Here is an 8,833-nt window from a genome sequence, read left to right on the forward strand (position 1 = left end):
AGCATCACTGCCCCAGCTCCAACTCAGATCATCAGGCATTAGATTCTCATAGGAGCACTGGTCCCTGGTGCCAAAAAGGTTGGGGACTGATCTAGCTAATAAAGGAAAAAGCCAGGAAAGTCTTTAAACATGAATTTGAAATCTAATATATTTTAACCTTTTATTTTGAAAAATTTCAAACATCAGATAAGTACAAAGAAGAGTATAATGCAAGCTACCTATTACCGGATTTAACAATTAATATTCAACATGTTTGCTTCTTTTTATTTTCCTTTTTTTTGGAAATTTTCTATTATAGATATGTCATCTCATCTTTAAGTACTTAGATTGTAACTCCGAAAAATAAGGACATTTTCTTACATAACTATAGTAGCATTATCACACCAAACCTAATTAGCAGTAATTTCCCTCTCATCAGTGAATACTCAGCCTATGTTCCTCAAATTTCCTCAATTGCATGAATATTTTCTTTGCTAGCTGGTTTATTCAAACCGAACTCTAGGTGAGGTTATGCCTAACATTTGGTCGTTTTAATTTTTTTTCTTTTAATTTAAAACAGTAGCCGCAGATGCTTCTCTACCCCAAGCAGCTATCGGCCACTGAAGGGACCAGGCCAAAACTCAAGACTGCAGCTGCGCAGACCACCATGTATGTTTGGAAAAACGACCAAAGTTCCTTTTGCTGGCAGATTAGTAGCACTTTCTTTTTTATTCTCATTAGATTCTCATAGGAGCACTGGTCCTCTCCTCTGCTTTTGATCTTGACGATGACTTGTCGAAGTGACCTGCTGTTTCGTTTAATCTCACACGTTCTCAGATACTGTTTTCTGGAGATGCTGTTTAACTTGCTCCTGACTCTCCTGTATTTCTAGTAATCTGGAAGTTAAATGTTAGAACTTGATTATATTCAGGTTAAACGTGTTCTCGCTCTACTGTATCACCCTGATTTCTCTGGACAGAAGTCTTACCCATAATAGTTATCTATTTAGCTTTGTCAGCGATTTTTTGTTTTAGGAAGTTGAGAAACCAGGAAATACATTGTTAAAGGAGATGGGGCACGCTATGACAGGTTTTAGTGCTTATATAGACACATCAATAGGGCTCTCCCCTCTTGCTGTATTATCCACAAGACTGGATAACCTAGTGATTATTTGAAGACTATTCATGTTCTGATCACTTTGCGTAATAAAGGAATAAGCCTCCTCTTATAAGAATGAAAAAGAAAATGCTACTAATCTGCCAGCAAAAGGAACTTTGGTCATTTTTACAAACATTCATGGTGGTCTGTGCAGCTGCTGGCTCGAGTTTTAGCCTGGCCCCTTCAGTGACCGATAGCTGTTTGGGGTAAAGAAGCATCTGCGGCTGCTGCATAGCTTGGGCACTATGTAGCAGGTCCTCAAATAACATCATTTTGTTCAACATCATTTTGTTATAATGATGAGAAAGAAATTTGACTTCTAGCTAGGGCCATTGTCTGTGTGGCATGTGCACATCCTCCCATGTCTGTGGGTTCTCCAGATACTCTGGTTTCCTCCCGCACTCAAAGATATGCAGTTTGTCCCAGACTCAGTGACTGTGAGTGTGAGTGTGGGTGTGGGTGTGGGTGTGGGTGTGGGTGTGGGTGTGGGTGTGAGTGTGCCTTGTGATGGAAAGGTGTCCTGTCCAGGGTGGACCCCCTTGCACCCTGAACTGCCAGTTGTTCTCTGGCCACCCATGACCCTATAGTGGAATAAGTGGATTAGAAAATCATTATCTTACTTGTTTGTACTAATCTTTTTTAAATGTATGTATAGTTCACATTTATTTCAATGTTTAATGTTAGAAGCGTTTTGAGTTTTTATTTAGAAGTTTGGTTATCTTCTGTAACCAGAAATATGCCGTAAGAACTCAACTCTTGTTTGTATCAATTAGTTTATAATAAAATTGGTTTCATTATGTGTCTTTTTGTTTAAAGTTTTAGTTTTCAAGAACCTATCAATGATGTTAAGTGAAGACTTAACTGTATAAAAATTAAACCTATGGTCTGGCTTTATTAAAACTATTCTCAATCAGCTGAGTTGACCACTATTTACAAGAGAATTTACTAAAAATATTTCTGGGATTTAAAGATTTAGCCTTTCACATCTTTCTTCTTAATTGTACCTCTACAAATATTTTCCTTTCTATGGAAATAAATTATAATTTTACTTTTAAAGATGGAGTCAACATGAGATAAAATATATTCTATTCCATGCTTAATTCAAGAGAAATTCTTTTGTTTGTTTCAAATATGAAAGAGGAATATGCCACAGGAGAGAAAATTATTAGGTATTTCTTAACAAGTTCCTTTTGACAATAACTGCTTAAAAGCATTAAACTTGAGGATGCTTATTTCAATCCAATAAATAGTTGATCTCCCACTCAGTGAAGGGGACATTGTTAGAGTCTTTGTGGGGGCTAAAGAGAGGGCTTTAATTTTGTAATAATGCTGGAAGGAACTAAAAATTTTACACACTGAAGCTGCTTCTTGGGATATTGATGTTAAGCTATTTGTTAAGAAACAAAAGACTCAGAAAGAAACTTTGACCCTCCCCATCTTTCCTGCCCAAGATATTCAGACAGAGAAACCCGCTCTTCAGGAAGAGAGCCTTGGCCCAATCATCTTAAGAATCTCCATCCTAGTCTATGGCCATGCCACCCTGAACATTCCCAATCTTGCCTGATCTCAGAAGCTAAGCAGGGTCGGGCCTGGTTAGTACTTGGATAGTAGACCACCTAGGAATACCAAGTGCTGTAGGAGTTAAAAAAAAAAAAATTAAAATTAAAAAATTAAAAATAAAAAGTTTTACCAAAAAAAAGAATCTTCATCCTAGCATTAGCCAGGAAGACGCGAAGCCTGTTAGCTAGATACCCGCTGTGTCCCATTGTTTGAGTTGCCCAGTAAGAATTTTCCTTCCACGCACATTCCCCTCTTTCTCAACTACCTGTAAATCACCCATTCTCACTTCTGAAACCTAATACCCGCTCCTGCCCCTTTCTCCTTTGTCCAAAAATATGTCATACATATTCAATGTTGTCTCACAGTCTGGAATTTTCATGCCTATGTGAATTCCCCATGCCCATTAAACATTTGATTTTTCTCCTGCTAATCTGTCTCTGTTAATTAGATTATTAGCCCAGCTAGAAGACCTTAGAAAAAGTAGAAATTATTTTCTTTAGCCCCCACAATGTCAAGCTGATTCTGCAAAAAAAGCAAGGGTGAAGACGAAATAAGTTAATGTGCCTAGTATTCCATGTAGCACATTCTAGGTGCATGAAATTTCTAAAAATGGCTTCATGTATTTAGTATCTTATAGCTGAGGAAGTAGTTTCCAGACACTCTCACTACTTTGTTTTTCATCTGGCTCTCAAAACACCTAAAGTTTGGGAGGTCCCACTGAGCGAGGGAGGCCGCAATCACTACACAAAACATAGAATAAGCTAAGCGCCCCAGGAGTGGTTCTCTTGGGGTGGCTCATCGTCAGGAGACAGAAGAGGACCCATAGATCCACAGAGTCCCTGGAGGTTCTGGGGCACGTGGTCCCCAGCAACTGGGTGGTGGGTTAGTATGATACCTATTTAACCAAGAAAAAAAGTGTAAGTCCTTTTTGTAAGCTATGCACCTGGCAGATAATAAGCAGCCCTTAATAATTGTTTTCTAAATGAATAAGCTAGTTAAGTTAAAGTCCTACAGCTAATAGGTTGCAGTTAAGATTACGTTTCAGCTTTTCTTTCACCCCCACATTCATGTGTTCTATATTTATTATAAATGGGCAAATCAGTAGATTGCTTGTTTTATTAAACAGCAAAAAACTCAGCCTCACTCCTTGATTTGCAGGACTTCAAGAAAAGGTTTTCAATAAAAGACAAGCAACCTGGGGAGCTTGTAAAGGAAGGGAATTTTCTCCTTCCTTGACTTAAGAACAAGCCCCCCAAATGACTGACTTGTTTCAGACACTGTGTGTCTTTCACTTGAAACTTACCAAAATGATCGATATTGTTGTTCTTTAATTTTGTAAAAAATGGAGATTTCTTTATTTCTCCCCTGCAAGGAAGGAGAAAGGATGAGAAAAACCACATCCTAGATGTTACCAGGGCATTCCTAAAGATAGAGATGCGTTTTAGAACTGTAGTTGCTGTCTCTTTCATCTGCTTTGCAATCTCGATGTCATGCTGTGAACACTGCTGCTGGGCGGGGAAGGAGAAAGGACTGGTCGTGGTGCCTTGGTCAGATCCTGCAACCTCTCTCAAGCCTTCTCCAAACCACGAGCTGCTTAGCAGGGTCTTCAGAGGTTCAAGAACACGGGCCTCTAAGTTAATTGCTCCCTTTTCTTTCAACACAAAGGTGTCTTCTATGGACACAATTATATGTTCTCATTATATGAAATTTTGCGAATCTCTCAAGACGACACTCCTATTTTTTAAACTTTTTCACTGAAGTGTAATATTTGTTCTATTTAAGAAGAGGCAATTTGAAAATTTGAAAAGAAGCAATTGTTATTTAATGCAAATATGTGAGATTTGTACATGCTTTCACCATGAACTTTGTCTATGTCACTGGTCCCCAAAGTGTGGCCTCTAGAACAGCCTTATCAGCATATGTCAGTAATGCAAATTCTCAGGCCTCTTAATCAGAAACTCTGGGGTGGGGCACAGCAATCTGTGCTTTGAAAAGCCCTCTAGGGGGTTCAGAAGCAAGCTGCAATTTGAGAAGTACTCTTAGAAGAATCATGCAACACGCTCAGCAGGCAACTAAGCTCCCTAACCCTAGGGGGCAATTGAATTCATGGTAAACTAAAGGATGTCAATTATATAATTTTCTCAATATGAAACTTGTTGAAAAACATTATGTCCTTAAATAAACATCATCTCTTTAGTCAACAAATACAACCTAAATAAATATGCTACAGAAATAGTTCACACATTCTCGAGCTAGTACTCTGGACCGAGACCGACATGATAGAAACGTCAGTGGCAGAACGGCCAGCAGACCCAGGGCCAGATACAGAAACAAACCCACAGACAGCGATCTGTGGCTGTTCATTGCATGGTCAGACTGACAGACAAATGCCAGGTGTGCTGTTTCAGTAGAGTTTTCACAGTAGGCTGTGACTGTGGGTCAGTGGTCTTGGATTAACACAAATGTGTTTATAGGGAATTCGTTCACCCTGCTAAACTGTTTCCCTAGAGGCAAACATACAGACAGGCAAAGAACTCAGGCCCTCAGTGAATCTCAATAAGTCTCTTTAAATTAGCTTACCTGGAAATATTTATATGAGATAAACATAGGGGGAAATCACGTTAAAAAAATCTATGTACAAATGGGTCCATGTAGATTAAACACATATTGAAAGTAAATTAGAAAGGACAATTTTTTTAAATTCAAAATTATGAGGTTTCTTTTTTCTTCAATGTTGCCTATGTACCTACTTTAAAATGTTTGTACCTATTTTAAAAGTTCTGACTGAGTAAGAAGGGTTTGGTGTTTGAAACCCAGAAGGACTACCCACCAGGCTTGACCTAAGTTTCTACCCAACCATCATTAAATTGGAGTTAACACCTGCCTTTTGATCTCACAAGATTGTTTTGATTAATAATGGAGATAGAAAGGGGTTTTATAAACTATAAAATGAAAAAAAAAAAGATTATTCTAATGGGTACTTGGCAGTTCTGGACTCAGGCAGTCATATTTATTAAATGTCCTTTGTAGGCAGTGCCTAGTAGTAGATAATGAGGAAGTGGAACATTGATTAAACAGCAGTCTCACTGACCAGGTTGTGATCCCCTGTGTCCTTGGTAGCACTGTGACACTGCTACCAGTTCTACACTGATAGCAATTCTATTCCCATTTTACATTTGAGTAGAGTCAAGCTGATGAGCGACACTTACAATAAGTAGGGAGCTGTGATTGGAAATCGGATCTATATAATTTCTGGCAGCTCAATTTTCCCCCTTTAAGTCAGCCCCGTGTGCCCATACATCACACTGTCCATCTGATAAAATCAAGATGTGGCGCTTGGCATCTTTCACAGTGGCCTTGAGAGCCTTTCTTGTTCTCATCCTACTTGCTCATCTAAATCTGGATTGGAGTCCTCAGTTACCTCCTTCTCCCCTGTTTAGAAACGTCAGGTGACTGCATACTTTTTGATGCAGCTACAACTCTCCGTTGACGTTCGAGCTTATAATTTGGGGGGAAACTAAAAGATTGGCATTGTAAGTGTCTTGTTTGTTGGGAGAGGCAGAAAGATGTGACACTCCCCTTATGCAACCAGGAAATGCTTTCCTGGAAGACTTACTGATTCTAGTGGCTCATTGGGACATAAATAGCATGGCCAACAAGACCCTAGTTACATGTGGTCTCTTAGCTTCAGTTTCCTCATCTGTCAAATGCGAACAACCATAGTCCTTGCCTCATTGACTGCTCTTTCATGATAGTTGTTTGAGTTTCAGCAGAATCTCATGATTAAGCTACAGCCTGAGGTGACCAACACTGATAGGCTCACTGCCCTCCAGAAACTACCTTTGAGCTGAACTAGGTAGAGCTTACTCACAGAGGATGGGGAGCTGGAGACAAGATTCTGGGTGCCTGCAAATGGGTAGTTGTGAGTTAGGTCACGTCATCTTTGATACCTTATGTTCATAAATTCCACCACCTGCAGATAGCTGAGGCAAACACTAAACCCTCTCTTCCTAATTCCATACCCCTTACATTGGGTGAACACAGCAAACTGAGACCTGCTACTAGGTGACCAGATTTCACAAAGAAAGAAGGTCTCCCCCTGGAACATTGCTGCAGACACTGCCCAGGGAGCGTGCTTTACTTAGGACCTCTGACCAAGTATTTTGTTTGCCTGTCTTTTCAGATTCCCTCTGCCACCTTCCATCAGAGCACTTAAAGCATTTTATTACAATTGTTTTACTATTTATCGTCTCTAGACTATGGCATCCTTGAACACTTTTTCCTACAGAACTTTAATACATATGTAAGGCACTCAGTAAATATTTTTCTGAATGAATGATACTCATGTAGTAGGCCTGGTTCTTGAATATTTGCCTCCATCTGAGGCCAGGACTTCCTGAGAATAAATTGAGATCAAGGTGAAAGTTTATTTGTCCATCAGCATCTCCAGTGAGCATTGGTGCTATTGGACAAGAAGAATAATGTTAAACCTTGTCTGAGAAGGATGAGTGGGATCCTGGGCATGCTGGGGTGGGGCTGTAAAAAATTAATACTTTTCCTCCAACTTTTTAAGGTCTTCTAGCTGGGCTAATAAATAAATTAATTAACAGAGACAGATTAACAGGAGAAATCAAATGTTTCCTACATGGGCATGGGGAATTCACATAGGCATGAAAATTCCAAAGACTGTGAGGAAACATTGAATATGTATGACATTTTTGGGCAAAGGAGAAAAGGGAGAATTGGGTATTAGATTTCAGAAGTGAGAATGAGTGATTTACAGGTAGTTAAGGAAGAGGGAAACATACATGGCAGGAAAATTCTTGCTAGGCAACTCAGAAACAATGGAAAGGATCACAGGGTATCTAGCTAACAGGACTGGAGTCTTTCTGACTCATGTTAGGATGAAGATTCTTAAGATGATTCAGCCAAGGCTCACTTCGTGAAGAGCGAGTTTCTCTGTCTGAATCTCTTGGGCAGGAAAGCAGAGTAGGATCGAAGGTTCTTTCTGAGTCTTGTTTCTTAATAAATAGCTTTAGACCAATATCCTAAAAAGCAGCTTCAAGATAGAAAAATGTTGATTCTCTTCACTGGTCTGGATTGGTGTACGGCATTTCAGAGCCTGACTCCAGAGGCCTGTAATAGACCCAAGATATAGCATCCTTGAGAGGTGGAGACCCACCAAAGAGTCATCCACCCAAAGGAAAATCAGAGAGAAAGGCTCCAGGTACAAGCTGAAGGGATGAAAACCATGGAAGCCAGCAGGCAGAAAAACTTCAAGCATGGGAGACTGGGCCTTTCTCTGGCTCTGCTTTCAAGTGGTAGGATCCATAAAGCCTCCAGCCCAGTACTGCCCCCTAAATGTGCTAACTGCATATAACAAGTTATACTCTAGAAGTTGTTAGGTGCTCTACGGCTTTTTAGTTCAATCAACTATCTGCAGCTCTGTCCATCACTAAGATGGACTGCACTTGAATACTGGACTGCAGCTAATAAGGAACAGCTTTTCTAACATGCCTAACCATTTGAATGTTTGATGAGGACTTTCACTCACTGCACCTGGCTGTGTTCCAAGGACTTAGTATGAAAAATATTATACAGTGAAGTAATACACAGATATATGCCACAGACATGGTTGGGTTTGTTACCATTTCCCATCCAGTCTCAAATTTAACGCCCTCAAACCCTGATCCAAACAAGGCCCATTTGGCCTTGGTATTTGCATGAGGCTGTTTCTCACCTTGTGACAACCCCCTACCCCTTGAAGGCTCTGGTGTGGAGCCCCCAAGACCTCCCCGTCTTGGGTCACCTTAAGTAGTGTATTTGTCCCAGCTTGAATCCCAACCCTGGGCCCTGGCCCACTGGCTAATGCTGAACCACTGGGGTCATAAGAGTTTTCAAAGAAATTCTTTCTACCACATTGTACTGCGCACTAGGAAAATGCTTTATCTCCAAAGCCAAAGCCCTCCGATCTGTGTTCTTTTTCCCTTTTACTTCTTCAGGAGTAGTGCGTCCTCACCCTGTTCATTGTACATTGTAGTCAAATAAACATATATACTACCTATAAATATTTTAAATATAAAATAATTTTTATTATCATGTCATAAACATGATATGAAATTTAGCATTTTTAAGT

Source organism: Pteropus vampyrus, unplaced genomic scaffold, assembly GCF_000151845.1.
Source record: "Pteropus vampyrus isolate Shadow unplaced genomic scaffold, Pvam_2.0 Scaffold122, whole genome shotgun sequence".
Lineage (NCBI taxonomy): Eukaryota > Metazoa > Chordata > Mammalia > Chiroptera > Pteropodidae > Pteropus > Pteropus vampyrus.